Source organism: Ornithorhynchus anatinus, chromosome 17, assembly GCF_004115215.2.
Source record: "Ornithorhynchus anatinus isolate Pmale09 chromosome 17, mOrnAna1.pri.v4, whole genome shotgun sequence".
In the NCBI taxonomy this organism is placed as follows: Eukaryota; Metazoa; Chordata; class Mammalia; order Monotremata; family Ornithorhynchidae; genus Ornithorhynchus; species Ornithorhynchus anatinus.
Window position 1 is genome coordinate 20247578 of NC_041744.1, and position 21902 is coordinate 20269479.

Below are 21902 nucleotides of genomic sequence, written 5' to 3' on the forward strand. Positions count from 1 at the left end.
TTCACTGGGAGAGACTGGAACACAAGATAACTGTTTGTATCTTCACCCATACTTGGCACTGATGTTGAGAGTCAACTGTATATTCCATAATGATGATGATTCTAATCCCAGGCCTTCCACTAGCCTGCGGTGTGACCGTGGACAAATCTCTGGACAAATCTCCTCCAAGAGACCTTCCCTAAAGCCACCTTTCATCTTCTCCCATTACCTTCTACATTGGCCCCGACTCGCTCCCTTTATTCATCCCCCCCCCCCAAGCCCCACAGCACTTATGTCGATAATTGTCATTTATTTTATACCTATTAAGCTCATGGGCAGGGAATATGTCCATTTATTATATTGTACTCTTCCAAGCGCTCAGTTCAGTGCTTTGCAACAGTAAGTGCTCGATAAATACGACTGACCTGACCGAGCGCTTAACTTGTGTCACTCACCTTCTTCATCCACATAATGGAGATTTAATTCCTGTCCCTCCCTCCTACTTAGACTGGAAGCCCCATTTGGGACGGGGACCGTGTCTGACCCGATTGACCTGTATCTACCCCAACGCTTGGACTAGTGGTCTTCTAACTCTATGGTTCTCTCCCGATGGGAACGATGTCTACTGTGTGCAGAGCACTGTGCCCAGAGGCCCACGGGACTCAGCACAGTGCACTGCGTCGAGGAGGCGCACAATAAGGGCCTCTGAGAGACTGGAATGTCTCGCCAACTGTTACCCCTACGAAAGTCCACCTTCAAAGTTGCCCCCTCCTCTCACCCCCCCAATGCAACAGGTGCAAACGAGGACCACGAGGTGGCGGTGTTTCCCCGTGGACGCCCCCAGACCCTTTTGGAAAAGGCACCTTGCACTTGAGCGATGATAATAATAATATATTTAAGAGCTTACTATGTGCCCAGCACTGTTCTAAGCGCTGGAGTAGATACAAGGTAAGCAGGTTGCCCCACATGGGGCTGAGTCTTCCTCCCCACTTTAGATTACCTCATATCTACCCCGATGCTTAGCACATAGTAAGCACTTAAATGTCACTTTTATTATTATTCTCATCCGGGGCAGAAGACTGTGTCAGGGCTTAAACTATTTCATGACTTTACTTCTTACCAACTGGGGGATTGGAAATGTGTGGCACAGCAACCGTTATCATCACCCGAGGCAATATTAGTGGGAGGGCTCTCGGGTGCCAGGTCTGTAAACTACCAGGACCAGCTTGCCCACATACACCCACAGTGCCTGGGGTTTGGAAGCTGGGGGTGCGGTGGGGAGAAAGAGGGAAGCTGAAATGGCACCAACAGCCTGACTCTCTTACCTTGCTCAATTAGCCAAACAAAGAGTTTCCAGCTGGAATGTCTAGCATGGGATGGGGCACAGTCCACCCTGTAGAGGTCAGTATCCGATTTAACTTTGCCACCCGGCTCGACTTCTCAACTTCCAGGCCGCTTCCCCATCCAGAGATTCTCTAACATGGATTTTTCTTCGAATGATGTTCCCAGGGACAAGGTTTTTCTCTGAGAGATTTGGTTTTGACTGCCGTTAGGATGAGGGATTTTGTAGCCCGCTTAGTCAGCCAACTGGAGCATAGATTCACTCTTTGAGCGAAACAGATTGGGGGCCAAATAGGGAAAGTCCGCTTTCAAATAAAATCACCTGTCTTTACCCCGAACGGGAATTCTTAAACCAGATTCTTCTGCTTTAGAAAGTGACATTTAGTTTATTTGGCACAGCGCGCTCTATGAAAACAGATTAGAGGCTGCTGTCCCTTGTGTGATGATTATAAAGTCTCTTAGAAAATTCTGAGAAAAATCTCTTTGGTACTCCCTAGCCCTGGAGGACTGTATGGTCTGGAGTTTCCAAAACTGCCTTCTTTACTCAGAGAGATAACCCACTCCACTGGAACAGCCATGTGGGCATTAAGTGAACAGAACCCCATCGCCTTTCCTTTCCTATGAACCCATTTTTCCTTTCTCTGCTTCTGTGTAGATCAGTCTGTCTCCCCTACTGGACTATAAATAATGGGGTTATCAGACAAGCCAATTAACCTGTCTGTGCCTCAGTTTCCTCCTCTCTAAAATGGGAATCATCTGTTCTCTCCTCCTTAGTGAGCCCCGTGTAGGAAAAGGGACTGTATCCCATCTGATGATGATGTGTCTATCCCAGCATTTAGCATAGGGTTTGGCACAAATTAGGTGCAGAAGACCTACTATCATCCTTATTGTATAAAAGAAGCCAATTGCTGTTTTCTTTGTATTTCATGGTCTCTCAGTTGCTCAGACTTCTTGTTTAGTAAGGGGGAAGGGGGGCTACATTTGTCAAAACAGCACCCTTTGTTAGAAAGCCCCAGGAGGGGTAAGAATGAAGGTGCCTTTTAAGACTTGAAAAAATTGAGGTACCCCTTACAGAACATCTTAACTGGGGCATATCTGTCTGGTCATGAAATGATTTGAGGAGAAAATAATGTGCATCCGGTGAATTCTGAGGGTTACGTCTTGCCATATGAATGGCATTTGTGTGTTTACAAAATCTCCTCCCATCTAAAACCAAGTGCAAGAAGTTAAATGTATCCACTACTCCCTCTTGTACAAAGGACACTGTGACTGGGAGAAGCCTTAGGGTTTGGAAATTAGGGGTTTTGCCTGTAAAGCAGAGACTCACCAGAGAAATGTAAGCACAGGGGTCAGGATTCCCTGACTAGATTTCAGCCATGGAAACAACAGCTCCTTATGTCATCGTGGTCACGGGGCCCTCCGAAATGTGCTCATGTCCCTTTGGCTATCGGGCGCCGGCAGTAGTAATGGTATTTATTGAGTTCTCCCGGGGCTCAGTGCTAAGCTTCACTTTTCTAGAAGTTTCTATCCCAGATGACCACAGGGGAAGGGTGGTGACAGAATCCAGAGTCCCTGAGGACTCAGAGAGAGCCTACAGTGTGCAGAGTTTGGAAAACCTACAAAAACACAAGAAGGAAGGAAATGACGTGATTCCTTGCCCTTTTGGGGTTGACAGTGTGCTGAGTTTGGTGCATCCGTGTTTAAAGTTCTAGTACATGTACAATCAGAGGCATTTGTTCAGAATCAGCATTTCCTCCTCCCTTGGTGGAAAATAGAAGTAACCGTGGTAATTGTTAAGCGCTTACTATGTGCCATATTAATCATGGGGTAGATACAAGATTATCAGTCAGTTCGGACAGTTCCTGCCCTATGTGGGACTCCTAGTCTGAACAGGAGGGCGAACAGGAATTGAATCCACATTTTGCAAATGAGAAAGACACAGAGCAGTGAAGTGACTTGCCCAAGGTCACTCAGCCTGCAAATGGCAGAGCAGAGATTAGAAGCCAAGTCCTCTATCAGGACTGAGCTCTTTCTACAAAGTTCCATTGCTTCATTATGCCCCTACAATCCCCTTCCCAAATCCCTCCAAGTTTACAGAAGCTAGCCACCTCACTGCTGTGAGTTCACAAATTAATAGTTCAATGACCAGATCCTGGATTTCCTAAGTTCTTTGATATTTCCTTACATGCCCTCACATCACCCACAAGATGAGGGATTTCCTCCTTTCTGTGAGGGAGGACGCCCAGAGAGGTTAAACGATTTGCCTAGAGTCACAGAGCAGGTCAGGGCCAGAGCTGGGACTTGAACCCAGAACTCCTGATGGCTCGGTCCATGCTTTCGCCACAAGACCCCACACCCTCCCTAGTCATGGTTGAGGTCAGCCCTCACCTACTGGAAAAGCAATTTATTGAGCACTCACCAAGTGCTATTCACTGTACTGAGCAAGACGGAGAACTCTGTTGTATTATACCTGCCCAGGTGCCAGTACAGTGCTCTGAGAACAATAAGCACTCTATAAATACCATTGATCCATCACTTGAGAAATATCACACTGCCGGCCAAAAGGAGCTGGAGACCCCATCCACTCTCTGCTCCGCCCCTACGCCACCAGGGTCCATCTGCTTCCCCGAGAAGGGCCCCCCACCCTCCAGGATGAGAGACTTCTTTTTTCCCCCCCTCTATCTCAAACGCAGCTGCCCTCTGACAGGAAGAGGGGTGATAAGGTGCCGACTGCTGCTCTTTTTCCCCCCAGAAAGTGTATACCTGGTGGCGTGGACCCCTGGGGATAGGAAAGCCCTCCCACCCACCGGCCCGGCTGAGATATCACTTAGCGGGACTGGCTCCCGGGCTCCTCCACATGTTTGCCGGGTGGGTAGCTATTAGCAACGTTTTTCACGGGGTTAATTAGCGGCGGGCCGGGCGGCCAGGCCGGGCCCTAGAGGGCTCTCCGTTGCATCAGCACAAGCGCGGAGACACAAACAAATGCCCAAATTGCCCCCGGCGGGGTTGCGGCGGTTCACGGCCGCCGGGCCCGCAGGTGGCCAAGGCCTGTCCGCCTGCTAGCCAGGGGCTCCTTCAGGGCTGGGCCGAGCGGCCTGTAGCCTGGATCCTTGGTGGGACCCTTTCCGACCTGTATCCTCTCCAGTAATGTTTCTGCCACTAGACCAGCATGAACCTTCTCTCACTGGCTCCTCAAGGACAGAGATTGGAGCTTCCCTTTCCTCTGGCCTGCCAGGAAGATAGAGAGACACTGTATCCTACCTCTCTCTGCATTACTATCATCTCTTCACAGGCAGAGACTGCCTTTCCTCTGTCCCTCTCTTATTATTATCAATGATAATGACTGTGGTATTTGTTACGCACTTACTGTGTGCCAAGCGCTATACTAAGCACTGGGGCAGATACAAGATAAATCACATCTGACGCAGTCTCTGTCCCACATGGGACTCACAGACTGAGAGGGAGGGAGAACAGGTATCAAATTCCCATTTTAAAGATGAAGAAATTGAGACGCCGATAAAACGATCCGACTTGCCCTAGGTCACAACACAAGCAAGTAGCAGAGCTGGGTTTGGAACCGAGGTGGCCCAAACTCCCAGGCCCGTGCCCTTCCCGCTATTCCCGATTATCATCCTTCCTCACATTTCCGGTAATGGATTTTTCCCCATCGACCAGACGGCACCCAGAGGATTCTCTGATGGTTTCAGCCTGGGGCCGTCCAATAAATACGAAGCAAGGCCTCCTCTCAGTCATCTTGGATTATGCTGCGATAGTTAAACATTTTTGGCTTTTCTGTTCCTGCTGCAGAACGAAGGTGATTATGTGATATTGCAGATGGCTATTATTCGTTAAATTAAAAAAACATTCCAGGAAGCTTGATCCAGATTAAAGCAGTCCTTGGGAGAGGTGACACCTGGGGGAAAATATTCTGGCTACTTTGGACAATCTCCCCTCATGCTATGATTCCTGCTTAATTCATTTCATCAGCCCCAACGGCGCAAAGCAGCTATGTCAGACGCAATTCCAGAACAAAAACAGTTCAGAAATCTAAATAAGTCACACAGTTAGGAAGAGGGGAAAATATGGTAGGCCGTTTCAATCAGCAGGTGAGCAGGAACATAAGCTTTTGATTTCTTTGGCGGGGGGTGGGGGGGGCTGGGGGGAGGCGGCGTGGATACACTGGTCTCAAATTAATTCCATTAGATTTTCTATTGCTTCCCCAAACCCAGGATACCAGATCGACACACAATGTTCAAGCCCAACAATGACTCTGTTTAGTGGGGTCCTTTCAGGAAAATCTGAAGACTATGCTCATTCCCCATGAGACCATCGTCTGCTAGTTGGCCGTTTTTAAATGTTTTACTTGGGAGAGCGGGAGGGGAGGGGAAAAGGCTAAAACAAACTAATTTTTGGTCATTTTATTCCTTTTGCAAACAGTTTGGAGCCTAACCAATTTGTACTTACAAATCAGAGGCATTGAGAGAGGACGCCCTAAATCCACATGCACACAAGCAGTATCTGTTTGTAGGCCAAGCGGTTTGTAAACCTGGTTTGACAGCAGACAAGCTATTCATTCTTTTGTCAACCGTCCGTCTAAAAACGTGAACCTGACTAGGCTCAGGGGGTGTGGGAGAGCTAACCCTTCCTTACGACAACTGTATAATGAACAGACTGTTTCATTAGTCGGACTATTCACTTGACAAATCCAGCCCAAACAACTTATTTCACAATTTGTGAGCGGAATTAAATTTCGGGGGAGCTGAGGGGGGACCGGGGGAGGGGGAGGTCCGGCGAGGGAGGGAGGCGGTGGTAGGTGAGAAATCCTCAATAGTCTGAGGGATCAGGGTATTAATACAAGTGTTTCGGCTAATTTTATCAGCAGTTGTGGGCTTGAATCTTGCGAGACTTCTAGCATGCAGATCAGCGGATTAAGGGTCCACAGCTTAGGTCAAGTGTCTAGAGGCTTGCTGATAAACACCCCAAACCTGACAACAGATTTTTCTTTCTTCCTGTACCACTTAAGTGTCAGAGCAAATCTTTTGAATGGCAGTAGAGTTTACTTAGAGGTCTTTTCTTCGAGAAGACACTCGATCCATTTTCTGAAGCCCATTCCAGTCCGTCCAGAGAATAAATCTACCCGGCACTTCGCACACAAAAAACGACCCCCTCCTCCCCCCTACACCCCACATCTTGACGGCAAGTCTTTGTCTCAAGGTGTGTGAACCAGAACCGAAATCCACGTTGAGATTCAAGGAGGTCGAAGCCCTTCTGGATTGAGGGTTAATACAATTGGAACACTGAAGGTTTCCCAACTGCCTCCTGTCCGTCGCCGAAAAACTCGCATGTTCTGAGACTCCCCAGAATCGGGAATTTTCCAGCAGCGAAATGTCAGAGAGGCCCCTCAATACAGACCACTCAAAGATCAGGTCCACTAGGCTTTTCATTCTTTGAGATGTCAAACGACGGATGGGTTGCCGGTCCCGTGGCAAGAGCACAGCTTTGAGAATCAGGAGATCAAGATTCTGGTCTCAGGTCGGCCTGAGGCAAAGACCTCCTGTGCGCTCTGTGATGTGCGGCGCCCCTGCCCACCTGCTCGTGGTAATCGGTGCCCTGGAAGGAACACGGCGGGCCACGAAGGGCCAGAGTGCCCGAGTGCAGTCGCTAGCGTTAGAATCGATTCCCTTTCAGGGGGATCCTCGGCCCTGAAACGTCCGTGCCGAGGCTGCTCTGTCACTTCTGATGGGAGATTCCATCCTGTCCAAGGGGCAGTTTAGAATACAAGATGTGAATGCCAGGCTGTGTGAACAAATATCTTTCTTCTAACTCTCTACTGGAGTGGGTATCGGAAGGTCAGGCAGTTTGACCCCCCCCAAAAAATGCCTAATTACTTCAAGTGGCATTTAGAAAGCACTGACTACATGCGCCCAGCACTGTTCCAAGTCCTGGGTTAGATATAAGATCGGAGTGTCGGACAGTCCTCGGGTCTGGGGTGGTGGTTGATTTTTTTTATTTTGGATTGGGTGTTTATTTGCCCCAATTACATTTCTCCAGTCCAGAGAGAACGGGGCATTGGAAGAGTTCACACGAAACCCCGGAGGACAGAATGAATGACTGAAAGACCTGAGGAAGTTCGGGATCGAACAACGTGGCATATAAATGGATTTGGGGGACAGTACGGCAGGGACCAGATCAGTCTGCCGTGCAGCAAGTGGGAGAAGGGACAGCACTCAGAGAGAAAACACTTGGTAAAAAAATAAGCAAGTGAAGGTGGGACAGAAAAATAGAGACTCACCCGATGTAGGACAAACCATTAGCACAACGAGGATCTATCATGTCTTGTACACAATGGAGGATCACACCATTGGCAGCATTATCTTCAAATAATAGGGAGGATAGCCAGATCTATCGCAGTGGGTGGTCTCTGCCCTTAGGAGCTCTGGGGTCTAGCCCAAAGAGCACGGGCCTGGGAGTCAGAAGACCTGGGTTCTAACCCTGGCTCTGCCTTAGCCTGCTGGGTGACCTTGGGCAAGTCACTTAACTTCTCTGTGCATCGGTTTCCCAACCTGTACGATGGTAGTCCCAGGCCTGCGCCTTTTCCACTAGGCCATGCTGCTTCTCATACCCCTTAACCTTTCAGCTGCTCTTCAACCCCTCCACTCCTTCACACCCCTACGACTGTGAGAGTCCTCTCCGGGTCATGCTTCGCTCCGTTTCCTACATCAATCGTCTGAAACAACATCATTTCAAAGAATCGATCAATGGTATTGACTGAGCGCTTACTATGTGCAGAGCACTGTACTAAGTACTTGGGAGAGTACAGTAAAACACAAGTAGCAGATACATTCCACACCCAAAATGAGCTTACAGTCTAGAGGAGGACGACAGGCATTGACATGGATAAATCAGTAATATCATGCAAGTGAGGCCCCAGATAAACCTAGAAGCCGTGCCTCTCCTGGCTGAGCGGTCTCGGAAATTCTGAGGTCCACGTGGTTCTCCCCCTGACCCGTCCACTCGGCTTCCTTACTTCCAACTGATTCCCGTGTCCCCTTTTAACTCTGACCCTGCTCGGCCTCTTAATGGGCCTCCCGGAATGGTCTTTGCTCCCCTCCCCTCATGGTTCACTGTCTCTCCAAGCAAGAAACGAGCATCCAGCCCCTCACCGTGAACCTCGCCCAGGGTCCATGGAAGCCTTCCCCCGTGACAGAGCGGCAAAGAATGCCAATGACCCAAGAAGGATAGGTATTTCACCCCCATTTTGCAGAAGAGGAAATTGAGGCCCCGGGAAGTGAAGTCATTTGCCCGAGGTCACACAGCAGGTACGTGCAAAGCTGGAATTAGAACTCAGGTCCTCTGACTCCCCAGCCGTGCTCGTTCCACTAGGCTATGCTGTTTTAGGTCCTTGATCAGCTCTCTCCTCAATTACCCTCACTCCTGTCCCACTACACGCCACAGCTCACACTTTGCTCCACCCAAGCCTAACTACTTGCTAGAAAGTGCTAGAGAAGCAGCGTGGCTCAATGGAAAGAGCCTGGGCTTGGGAGTCAGAGGTCATGGGTTCGAATCCCTACAGCCCCTTGTCAGCTGTGCGACTGTGGGCAAGTCACTTCACTTCTCTGTGCCTCAGTTCCCTCATCTGTTAAATGGGGATGGAGACTGAGTCTCACATGGGGCAACCTCATTCCCCTGTACCTACCCCAGCGCTTAGAACAGTGCTCTGCACCTAGTAAGCGCTTAACAAATACCAACATTATTATTAATGTACCTCATTCTAATCGCTCTCGCTGTCAAATTCTTCTTGCTCACACCCTCCCTTTGGCCTGGAACTCCTTTCCTCTCTGCAACTGGCCCTTTCCATCAGGGCCCTTCTGAAATCACATCTCCTCCAGAAAGCCTTCCACCTCAACTGACTGCTTGTATTGTAATGCACACCCTTCCTCCGACTCCCCTGTTGCACTTGATAACTCTCTATACACTAATGCTTCCTCCTACCTCTAATTCATTTTCTTCTCTGTATTCCATGATAGTTATAAACTCCTGCACTTTATTAGGCTCCCCTAAATGCTCAATACAGCATTCTGATCGAGTCCATGCCTTCTCGGAAGTAATGTGGCCTAGTAGGAAGAGCATGGGCCTGCCCTGTCTAGACGATTGGATCAGCAACCTTTGGACATTTGATATTCCCCCCAACCCCAAGAATTTATGTACATATCTTTAAATTATATACGATAAATTTATTCATATTAATGCCCATCTCCCCCTCTAAACTGTACACTTTTTATGGGCAGGAAAGATGTCTGCTAATTCTGTTGTATTGTTCTCTCCCAAGCACTTAGTGCAATCTTCTGCACATAGTAAATGTTCAATAAATACCATTGACCTTGGGCAAGTCATGTAACTGCTCTGGGCTTCAGTTTCCTCATCTTTAAAATGGGAATTCAATATCTTCTCTCCTTTCTAATTAAACATGAGTCTCCTATGGGACAAGAAATGTGCCAGATGATTATCTTGTACCTACCGCAGTGCTCAATACAGTGTTTGGTGCATAGTATTCAAGCAGCGTGGCTTAATGGAAAGAGCACAGGCTTGGGAGTCAGAGGTTATGGGTTCTAATCCGGATCTGCCACTTGTCAGCTGTGTGACCTTGGGCAAGTCACTCACTTCTCTGTGCCTCAGTTACCTCATCTGTAAAATGGGGATTAAGACTGAGCCCCATGTGGGACAACCTGATCACCTTGTATCACCCCCAGCACTTAGAACAGTGCTTTGCACATAGTAAGCGCTCAACAAATGCCATTGTTATTAATAAACAATTGTTATTACCATCTACCCACCACAATATCGATGCAGAGGTCTGCTTGTGCCCATGCTTCCGGGGAACTTTCTCCCATTTCATTCATTAGGTGCTCAGTAAATATCACTGATTGATTCCACTGATGAGAAAAGAGATCGTTTATCCTTTTCTCCACCCAAAACTGCATTTTAAGTTTGCCCTTTTACCTTGCAGCAAAATCACTTTGCCCATCATCACTTAAGGATTCGGGGGTGTTAAAGGACCAGTCAGCCTTGGGGAAAAAAATCTTTCTGTTCAGCTGCGTGGCCCATGTAACAATTCTAGATCAATACACCTCAAACAAGGATTATTTAGTTCATAAAACAAATTCAAACATCTCAGTGCAGGGTGGAAGGCCACTGCAGGGAAAAGCAGTCTAATGCACAAAAGATCGCTAAGAGATGGAGAAATAGACTGTTTTGGTCACACCAGGGAAATTTAAGGTGTAGGTTTTATAGCATCTAAATTTCCAAAAACCTGGGAGAAATTTGTCAACAAGGCACACTCTAACGTGCTAGATAGAGTCCAGCAGGTTGGCATTCCAGGGAACCTAAACGAGGCTTGTAGAGCCCCTCGCTCAGGGTGAACATGATGGTCCCTAACCTAGTGGATAGAGCACGGGCCTGGAAGAAGGACCTGGGTTCTAATTCCAGCTCCACCATTTGTCGCTGAGTGACTTTGGGCAAGTCAATTCATCTCTCTTTGCCTCAGTTACTTCACCTGAAAATTGGGGATTAAGACTGTGAGCCCCATGTGGGACAGCGATTGTGTCTAACCTGCTTTGCTTGTATCCACCCCTGCCTTTAGAATGGTGCTTGACACATATGTGCTTAATTATCATATTACTATCATTATTATTGAGATAAGCACATATGGGAGGCCAGGAGAATCTGTCACCATTTTCAGGTGGCTGGGAAGTCTCAGTTGCCCCCTCCCCCTTTCTACCACCCCGTGGGTGAGAGCCCCCGCTCTCCCATTCCGGATTACAACAAGGGCGAGGGGGCCTGTCCCGATGGGAAAGCAGGGAGGCGCGGAGGAGTCGGAGCCGGTGGCCTCCCCCGCTCCTTTTAGCCTGGATCAATGGATGCCACGGCTATTGAATGCTGTCCCTCTTCTAGGAAGCAATTGTTCCGAGGTGTGGTTTATTCCCGACATTTAATCTCCGCTGAATGGGGGCTGTGTTACCATTTTGTTTTGGGTCCGGGGAGTACAGGCAGCTGGTCAGCGGAACTCAGCCGTGACCGTGGAGGGAGTCGGTGCGGTGGTGGGGGGGCGGAGAGGGAGAGGGAGCCTTGCCTACAGGAGCCTGTGGATCCCCCCCCCCCAACCCCTGACCTGGGGGATTTCCCTTCTCAGAGTGCCCCGGGGCTGATGGAGAGGTGAGGTTCATAGAGAGGTTCCTGAAGGACCTGGCCTCAGCAGTTGTCATTTCCACCTTATATTATCAGCTCTCTTCACTTGGTACTAATCTCGCGCTCTTCATTCCTCCCACACTCACCTTCCAAGGGGACCTTGATTCCCATTCTCCCCCTGACCTCTCACCATATCAGGCCTAGAGGCCGGGCACACTCCCCTTCCCTCCTCAAATCTACTAGACCATCGTTCTCCTCATCGTCCAAGCTCTCCCCCAATCCCACATGTTCTCCTAGAGTAATTCCCAGTATCCCAAGTCCCAGGTGCCATCTCTAGCCCTGAGGTACCTTACACCTAGCATCTGCACTTGTGTACACGTTAATTTGACTGCCCATTCGATGACATTTTGATTACTCATTTTCCTAAATATTTTTATGTCTTTCTTCGCCAAAGGAGCATAAGTTCTCTGAGGGTAGGGAAACCATCTCATGCTTCTACTGTACTCTCCCGAGTGCTTCGTTTGCACCGGGCATATTGCAGATACCCAGTAAGCATCACTGATTGAGGAGGGTTTCGCAGACTCGAGTTAATTTTTTGAAATGGAGAACGTGATCAGAATCAGTGAGTCTTGTACAGAAAGGCTCGGAAATCTTATTAAAATGAGCTGGTAACTCTGGGAAGAACAGGGATTTCTTCAAAGTTGCCCTGAACCGTCCTAGAATTAATTGTATTGGAGAGAGCTGTCCAGCCAACTAACGAGAATTTCAATCAGTCAACAGTCCGCACCCATCTCAACCCTCCTCCCCTCTTTCTCTCCTCATCCTCCTCCTCTCCGCCCCTACTCCCATCCCCATACTGTGCACAGGCGTGAGAGATGGAACTAGGAGAAATCATGACCCCTGCCCTTGAGGACCTGACAGTCTTCTGTTATAACAGGATATACAGCAAAGTAGACACTGATGCCAAGACGTTCAGTGGATCAGATTTTTAAGAAAAGCAGTATAGCCTAGTGGAAAGAGGCTGAGCCTGCAAGTCAGAGGATCTGGGTTCTAATCTGTATGATCTGTGTGATCTTTGGGAAATCGTGTAACTTCTCGGGGCCTTGGTTTGTTCCAATGTAGAATGGGAATTCAATACCTAGTCTCTCTCCTACTTATAATGTAACCCCCATGTGGGACACGGACTGTCTGACTTGATTAACTTCTATCCACTCTAGTGGTTGGTACAGTTTTTGGCACAAAATAAGCACTTAAATACTACAGTTGTTATTATTACCATGGTCCTTTCCCAAGCACTTAGTACAGGGCTTTGTGCATGACAGGAGTAAATATTACCGACTGATGCCTGTCCCCTTCCAGGCCCCCTGTAAATATCCCTGCTCATTTCCAAACACTTAAAACATCTCATGACCGAATAACCCCATACACCTCCTCAAACCCTAAGGCCATAATACTTCTCCATTCTTCCTCTTGGAAAATTGTGCAGTTCCATTCCAAAATGTGACCTTGAGCATCACTCATTCTGCCTTCCCTGAAGGGTTTCCATTTTCAGACTTAATAATTGTGGTATTCGTTCAGCAATTAATATGTACCAGGCACTGTATTAAGCACTGGAGTGGATACAAGCAAATCGAGTTTGACGCAGACCCTGTCCCATGTGGTCTCAATCCCCATTTTACAGATGGGGCAACTGAGGCACGAAGAAGTGAAGTGACTTGCCCAAGGTCCCAGAGCATTGCAAGGGGTGGAACCGGGATTAGAACCCATGACCTTTTGACTCCCAGGCCCCCGCCCTAACCGCTAAGTCATGCTGCTTCACTAAGACTTTGCCTCACATTTCTGCCCCCCTGCTCGTTGTGAGCAGGGAATATGTACACTGGTAGGGAAGCACTTAGTAGAGTGTCCTGCACACAGTAAGTGATCAAAAAATACCATTAATAATGATGCTGGGCAGGGTGAGAGAGGACAAGCAGGACTGCCCAAGCCACTAGTAATAATAATAATGGTATTTGTTAAAAGCTTACTATGTGCCAAGCACTGTTCTAAGCACTGGGGGTTGGGGGGAGAGATACAAGGTGATCAGGTTGTCCCATGTGAGGCTCACAGTCTTAATCCCCATTTTACAGATGAAGTAACTGAGGCCCAGAGAAGTTAAGTGACTTGCCCAAGGTCACACAGCAGACAAGTGGCAGAGCCGGGATTAGAACCCACGACCTCTGACTTCCAAGCCCATGGTCTTTCCACTAAGCTTTCACTAGCACTCACAGGTTCTCCATACTCAAATGTTCTGGATCCTGAAGTGCCTCTCAGCCCTGGAGTTTCAAATCCATTGTTCAATCAATGGTATTTATTAAGCGCTTACTATGTGCCAAGTACTGTACTAAGTGTGTGGGAGAATACAAGACTATTGTCTCCAGAACACGCTTACCAACTCTGTTATATCAGTCGCCTGAGCACTTAGTACAGTGCTCTGCACACAGTAAGCACTTAATAAATCCCATCAATCGATCGATAGCGAGTGCTCCATAAATACAAACGATTACAAAGTTGGCAGATGGAGTCCTTGGCCAGAAAGGACTTAGTCTACAGTCACATTCAATTCATTCAATCGTATTTGAGTGCTTACTCTGTGCAGAGCACTGTACTAAGCGCTTAGAAAGTCCCATCGCTCCTGATGAGAGAGGACAACTCGTAAGCCAGACGCAAGTGTCGCCCTTTGTAATCGGCAGCCCCGGCCGCTGAGACATTTGATCATCTTTTTCAAATTATGTTTCCTTGAGGTGAAGTCAACGGGCACCTCAGCCTGCAAGCTTTCCAAAGCCAGTTAAGGCGCTGGGCCTCGCTCTTGCTGCCGACCTCTTGCTCACCCCCTACCCTCCTGCCTGCTGCTCCCTTCCCGTTCACAACTGCTCTCCCCACCTCCATGGCCCTTCTGTAATCACACCTCCTTTAGGAAGCTTTCCCAGATTACCCACTCACCTCCTCATTCTATTTCCCTCCCCCACGCCACTTCAGCACTTGTGTCACCTAAGCATTCGGGTCCTCGCTCTCCCCCGACCCTCCACCACTTTGCACTTTTGTACATATTTTTATACACTGATACTTCCTCCAAACTAATTTATTTCAGTATCTGTCTCTCTTTCGATATTGTAAGATCGATGAGGGCAGAAGGAGTGTCTATTAATGCTATTGTACTCTCCCAAGACTTTAGTAAAGGGGTAATTGATCAGAAGCAGTGTGGCCTAGTAGAAAGAGCAAGGGATTGGGAGTCAGGAGTCCTGGATTTTAATCCCAGCTCTGTCGCTCGCCTGCTGTGTGTCCTCATCCATGTCACTTAAATTCCGTGTGTCTCAGTTTCCAGATGTGCAAAATGGGGACTAAACACCAGTTCTCTCCTCCCTAGACGGTCATCCCAGTGAGGGACAGGGAATACAGTCCAATCTGATTACCTGGGTCTATCCTGGTGTTCAGCATGGTGCTGGGCACATAGTAAGCGCCTAACAAATACCTCTATTAGTAGTAGAAGTATAGACCTTTGGACATAGGTGCTCCAGGACAACTGTTGACTGAGAAGCAAAGTAAAGTTGGGAAAAAAGTAGGGTTTGGGACCATCTGCCTGGTTGCCCTGGACATCTGCTAGTGGAGATGGTCAGTTGAGGGCCGGGATGGAGCCGGATGAGTTAGTGAGGGCAGTGGCTCCTTCTCCCGGAGGTCACCGCCGCATCCATTCAGCGAGCTCGGCTGAAGAAGAGGAGGATGACCTCAGTCAAAGGTCGACGGAGACATAGGTTTAGCGGTGACCTGGGGGAGGGTTTCTGGGAGCGAGAGGCGTTAAGTTACCAAGGGAATAAAGTTACGTTTTTAAGAACTGGCCTTGAGTAAAACCGAAGGCCATTAACCCAGATGCCAGCCCGCCGGACCACAGGCCCATTTCTGCACACAATCTGCTAGTGGCTGGCAGGCTCGAGGCACAATTATCTGCCACTGGAGCGGCAAGAGCCCTATTTCATATTGTCAGAAGCAGCAGGTGAAAAAGCAGTGTGGCCTAGTGGAAAGACCAGAACTAGACTGCGAATCAGGAGATCTGAGTTCTAATAATTAAGGGACTTGTTAAGCACTTACTATGTGCCAGGCACACACTAAGCACTGATATAGATAAGAGATAATCAGGTTGGACACAGTCTCTGTCCCACCTGGGGCTGACAGTTTAAGTAACAGTGAATAGGAATTAACACCCATTTTACAATTGAGGAAACCTGAAGTGACTTGCCCACGGTCACAGGGCAGAGAAATGGCAAAACCGGGATCAGAACCCATGTACTCTGACTCCCAGGCCTGTGTACTTTCCATTAGGCCACAGTGCTTCTCATCCCAGCTCTGCCAAGTGCCTGCTGTGGGACCTTGTGAGAATCACTTCACTTCTTTGGGCCTCGGTTTCCTCACCTGTGAAATGGGAATAAACCACCTGTACTCAAATAATAAATGTGGTATTTTTAAGTGCTTACTATGCACCAAGCATTGTGCTGAGGTAGATCCAAGATAATCAGTTCATACAGTCCTACATATTTCATGGGGTTCATGGTCTAAGCAGGAGGGAGATCAAAACCCTATTTTACATGTGAGGAAACTGAGGTACAGAGAAGTTAAGGCGCTTGCCTAAGATCATACAACGAGCAAGTGTGACCTGCCTCTTTTCCCCTTAGACTGTGATGACCATGTGGGACGAGGACCTTGCCCGGTCTGCTTTTAATCGCACTGACCCCATTGCTTAGCACAATGTTTTGCACGTAGTAGGCACCTAACAAGCATCAGTTATAATTAGCAATGCCCCAGGAAGTCATGAAGCTGCCCTACTTACTGACCTTAACCCAGGTGCCCTCTTTGCCCACTCTTCCACCACATTAGTCTTTCATGAAACAAATCTCTGCAAACTCCTCACATAACCATAAATTAGCATGCTCCTTCGCAGCCCAGGAAAATAGTAACCCATTGCTAAATGCTGCCTTTAAGTCCCGTGATTTTGTATTTCCATTTCATGTGCTGACAGTAAAAAGGAGAGAAATCATTTTCCCTCCTGCTAATAGGCTGTCTTGCAAGCAAAAGGCCTTGGTTTCTGAACTTCTTCAAGGATTCCGCGGCTCAGAGGTAAAGGTTGGACAAATGGTCGTGGATAATTGTGAGAAATGCAAAATGAAAGGGGTTACAGAGGGCGGTTTCTCTCACCACTTTTGGAGACAGTTAGCGAATTGTTCAGGATCGTTAAAACTAAACTTTTGCCTGAGGCAGGGACACTCTTGGTTTCTTCAGGCTCCAGTTAGTTGGAACCAAGATGGGGGGGGGGGGGGGGAAAGAGGTTGGACGGCTTTCCCCCAGACAAAACACACCAAAAAATGGGTGAGGGCATGTAGGTTAACAAGCAACTAGGAACTGGACAGTGTGAGGGCACAAGGATGGAGATTAATCCCAGATCTGTTGTGTGACCTTGGGCAAATTACTCTCGGGGCCTCATCTGTAAAATGGGGATAAGATACATGCTCCAAATCAAATCAATGGCACTGATTACTTCCTATGTGCAGAGTACTGTACTTAACGCTTAGTCAAGTACAACAGAGTTGGTAGACATTATTCCTGCCACTCTGAGCCTCTGTTTCCTCAGTTGTAAATGGTGATACCTGCTCTCCCTTCCTCTCCCAGGTGGGACAGTGATTGTCTGATCATCTATCTTCTTCAACACTTAACACAGTGCTACTCACCACCCGCCTTCACGTTTGCCATTTTAAAGGCTCAGCCTCCCTCCCCCTCAGCTCCCTTTGCCAAGTCCTCCATCTGGGAATTGGTACCAGGCTCCCAGAGACTTGGGAAGGGGGCCCTGAAGCAGAGGGGCTGGGTGAGGAGTCAGGGAACCTCTTGGAGAAATACAGTAGGTTGACAGCTTCCTGCAAAAGGTTCCATAGCACATGATTCTTTTACCTTGCGCTATCGGAGTACTACAAGCAGGATGTTCTCAATTACTTCTGTGCTGGCAAAGGTACTCTCTGTCCTCAAGCTGATCCATCAGCGGCCAGCCTACTTCTCCCGGGGAAGGGGAGATGGGCGATGAAGTGGCCAGTGACAATGTTAGTAAGGGCTAGGCCTGGACTTTTTTCCGGCCTGTCACCTGAGATCCTCTCTCTCTCTCTCCCCTTTATGATGGATAGCCTATAACCTCTCTGACTACTGAGAGTCAGAGGGCTGGGAAGGTGATAAGGGGTCACTTGGGGGGGGGCTTCTTCTCATCACCACAAGAAGCAGCACAGCGTAGCGGATAGAACACAGGCCCGTGAGTCAGAAGGTCATGGGTTCTTATGCCAGCTCCTCCACTTGTCTGCTGTGCGACCTTGGGCAGTCACTTCACTTCTCTGTGCCTCAGTTACCTCATCTGTAAAATGGGGATTGAGACAGAGTTCCATGTGGGACGGGGACTGTGTCCAAACCAACTTGCTTCTATCCACCCGTGTTTAGTACAGTGCCTGGCACACAGTAAGCACTTAAATACCACAATTACTATTATTCCGGTCCGCAGTTGATCTGGGAAATGGGAGCAAGTCCTTTCTGTCCTCCTTGGGCCCTCCTAGCTTTCTCAGAGAGGCCCCAGGTGAAGCGGGGGAGTGGCAGGGATAACTAGACCTTCCTCCCTTGGGTTTGTTTAACCACAGTAAAGAAAAGAGACCAGTCCCCAAACTTTCCCCAGACCTCAGGCAGATTCCTCCTTTGAAGCAGCTCCCACAACGATACTGTAACAGACACAAAGGGAGACCATTTCCTTTCTGAAGCAATGCCCGGACTTGGCTGCAAAACGGCAGGGCCCCAGCCCCCATTTCCCCCTCCCCCCCCAAAAACCCCAACAAAACACAACTTGCTTCCCCAGACCGGGGCCAAATTGAACTTCCCACCAAGAGAACCAGACACAGAGCCCAAAGAGTTAATTTGCGTGTTTTTTTTTTCCAACCTCTTTCCCAATATCCTCTCTCATTCCTGCATAAAATCCCCATGTCCAGACATCAAATCAGCAAACTCTGGAGCTTGTCAGAGAATACAATGTCAGACCATTAGTATGTTAATGTGTCCAGAGGGTGACAGGTGGTCTACTAGACAGCTCAATTAAGCTGCTCATTAAACACACGCTAACGAACAGCCAAGGCAGGGCCTGAACAGCACCATTCTGTAATGACATGATGTCAGAGCGAACAAATGGGGAAAAATAACAAAAACATTACAGCGATGGCAGACGCCACTAATAAGGACTCCTCACACTACATCAGCCCTTAAATCAATGAGCCACCGGGATCAAGAAACTCGACCCACCATATCCTCGGGGGACTTAGATTTTGTTGGTCAGTTTTTTTTTCTTTTTCTTTAACTAAAATGATCACACGGTATCAGAAATGGTGGGCCCCGGGGGAAAAGAAAAAGCCAAGTTTATTTGCCGACCGGTTCATCGCGCAGTCGGAGAATTTCTTCCGAATGGGTTGGAATGAAAATCATTATTTAATGGGAGCGTCATTTACATTTGATTGACACTATTTTTTTCCCCAATCCCGCAGGTTCAAATCATTCCCCGGCTCTGTCTCTTCCGCCAACTTCCTCAAGTGAAGACTCCACTTATTACAGCTTTAAGAGAAGGAGCTGGTGTCCGCCGAGAAAGACACCTCTCCTTTTCAAGGCAGGGGCTTCCCGGTTAATAAAAAAAGAAAAAAAAAAAATCAAACCCCAGCCTGATCCGGCATTGACATGTGAGTCCCGCACAGCTAAACTAATAGGCCGGTTGGTCATTTAAAGGTCAAGACCTCGGCTCTTATCCTCCCCACTGAGCCGTGTAAAGTTCGCAATTGATACCCCTCCCCCCCACGAGGCCGTCTACTGGGGCTCTCTCCAGAGGACTGTATGGTACAACGGAGCGCGGTAGGCCGAAGTCCACGGGAAACCGATCCACGCGCCCGGTGAAGCAACCTCCTCGGGAATCCCTGAATGTGGAGACACAACTAGACACCTGGAGGTTTCAAGCACCCGTTCCTAGCAGAAGGGGGGCCCCTGAAGCCTCTGGTAGACAGGGCATCTTGGAGGATCCCCCTCTGTGATCCCTCCCTGATCATCATCATCATCATCATCATCATCATCACTTATTTATCGAGCGCTTCCTGGGTGCCGAGCACTGTGGTAGGCACCTGGGAGAGTATGAAATAAAGCTGGTAGACACGTTCCCTGGCCAAGTGTCATCAACATCAGTGGTATTTATCGAGTGCGCCCTGGGCGCGGAGCACTGTACCAGGGACCTGGGAGAGTAGAAAACAAGAGAGTTGTTCAGCGGTAGAATCCCAGCGGGTACTGCCACTGGCTGAGCTGGAACCAGGAGCTCATTTTCTCCAGGGGAGAACAGTTTTGGTCCCTCTGGGATTGAGGGGCGGGTTAAAGAAAGGCCCAGCATGTGCTCCGTAATATCAACGGGCCCAGCAAGAGAGTAAGCCCCTTGGCTGGGGTGTGACTGACAAAGGGAGATGGGTTTTGAAGAGTTTCTTTGTCCCAGGCCCCACCCAGGAGCTATGTAGAACCCCCAGTTCTAGTGTCTGGAACCAATGTTACTATTCTCTTACCTTCCCTACCTTTTCCCATCCCCACCCCACAATAAATCAATGGCATTTATTGAGCCCCAACTGAGTGCTAGGCACTATAAGAAGCATTTGATTCAACCAGAACATGACCAACCATTTCTGTCCTCAAGGAGCTTTTGATCAAACGGGGTCAGGGGAAGGACATACAAAAATTATTTACCGAGTGAAAGCCAGAAGAGGAACTCTATAAAAGTGGAAACACAAATACATCAGGAAGAACCAACTGGACAAATGATTGAATGTACAAATGATTATATAAATTATACCTAACAAAGGTAAACACACACACACACAAAAATAAGTATTGGGGATAACTTTCTTATGCTGCCGACCCCTCCCACCCCCAACACAGGACACTCTAGTTAACTGCAGGAAGATTCAGTAATACCCATTCCTGCTACATTACCTCCGTTAGGGCTCTCAGCAAAACCAAGAACCAGGAATCCTGGGTTTATTAGTCAATGCTATTTGAGCACTTACTGTGTGCAAAGCACTGCACTGAGCGCTCCTTAGAGTACGAGTTAGTAGAAATGTTCCCTGCCGACGAGTTTACAATCTCAAGAGTGAGGGGGACACTAAGTAAATTACAGGTATATCCATAAGTGCTGTGGAGCTGAATATCAAGCACTTTCAAGGTTACAAATCCAAGCGCCAGGGTGACGCAGAAGGGAAAATGAGAGTCCGAGGAGAGCAAGGGATAGGCAGAGGAGCCGGCTGTGACTTGGGAGCCACTTCTTTGATACTCACCCACTTCCAGAACACTTATGCCCATCTCTTTTACTCTGTTGCTTCCCCTAGCTGTAATTTGATTGTCTCCCCCAGTAGACTGTAACCTCCTTGTGGGCAAGGGTTACATCTACCAACTGTATTATCCTCTCCCAATTGCTTAGTACGATGTTCCGTGCACCACAAGCACTCAATAAATACCACTGACTGATTGCTGGCATCACTACCACCAGCACATGGGTGGGTGTGAATGTGCGCCCACATACAAGGTTGACATATCATCACTGGCCAACACTGAGCACTCTCCTCAGTTCTGCCACTCATGTGTTGTGAGATCTTGGGCAAATCCCTCTCTGGGCCTGTTTCCTCCTCGTAAAATGGGGATAAGATACATGCTCCAAATCAAACCAATCATTCCTTGGCACTAAAGTAAGCACTACCTATTCAGGTTCTGCTAGCTTGCAAGGTCACTCGGGTCAGGGAAACATGTCTACCAACTTTACTGTACTCTCCCTAAAGCTTAATACAATGTTCTGCACAGACCACGCACTCATTCAATCATATTTGAGTGCTTACTGTGTGCAGAACACTGAACTAAGCACTTGGGAGAGTACAGTATCAAAATAGACAGACATTGCCTTACTCACAACGAATAAGTCATTACATACTACTGATTGCTAGTTAGAGCCCACCTCTTGTTATACTGTACTCTCCAAAGTGCTTAATACAGTGCTCTGCACATAAGCGCTCAGTAAATACAACTGACTAAACTCTTTCAAAGATGTCAAAATGATACTGCCATCGGGGCGGGGGCGGGGGGGGGGGGGTCTCTCTAAACAGCATCTGGCCTTACTTCTTAGCATTACTTGTGGCCAGATGAACACACGGCTCTGAAGGTAAGAATGTGTCTTGGCCCTATTTTTGGCCCCCATAAGAGTGTTCAGTTTTCGATCAAGGATTAACAGTCACTCATCCAAACTTGGATGGGGAACAATTTGGTGGTACCACTGAAGTTCTCGCCTA

The 21902-nt window shown here is 48.2% G+C and overlaps 1 long non-coding RNA gene across 2 annotated transcripts in view; it reads right to left on the reverse strand.

Moving 5' to 3' along the window:
• Positions 1–21902, reverse strand: part of LOC120638936 — a 39629-nt gene that overhangs the window by 3942 nt on the left and 13785 nt on the right. The window contains exon 3 of one of the 2 annotated variants that reach the window (XR_005660994.1): positions 18931–19214. The exons of the other annotated variant lie outside the window; for it this stretch is intronic. This is a non-coding gene — a long non-coding RNA (uncharacterized LOC120638936). Of the gene's footprint in view, positions 1–18930; positions 19215–21902 lie in introns of those variants that run through there. 2 annotated transcript variants of the gene reach the window in all.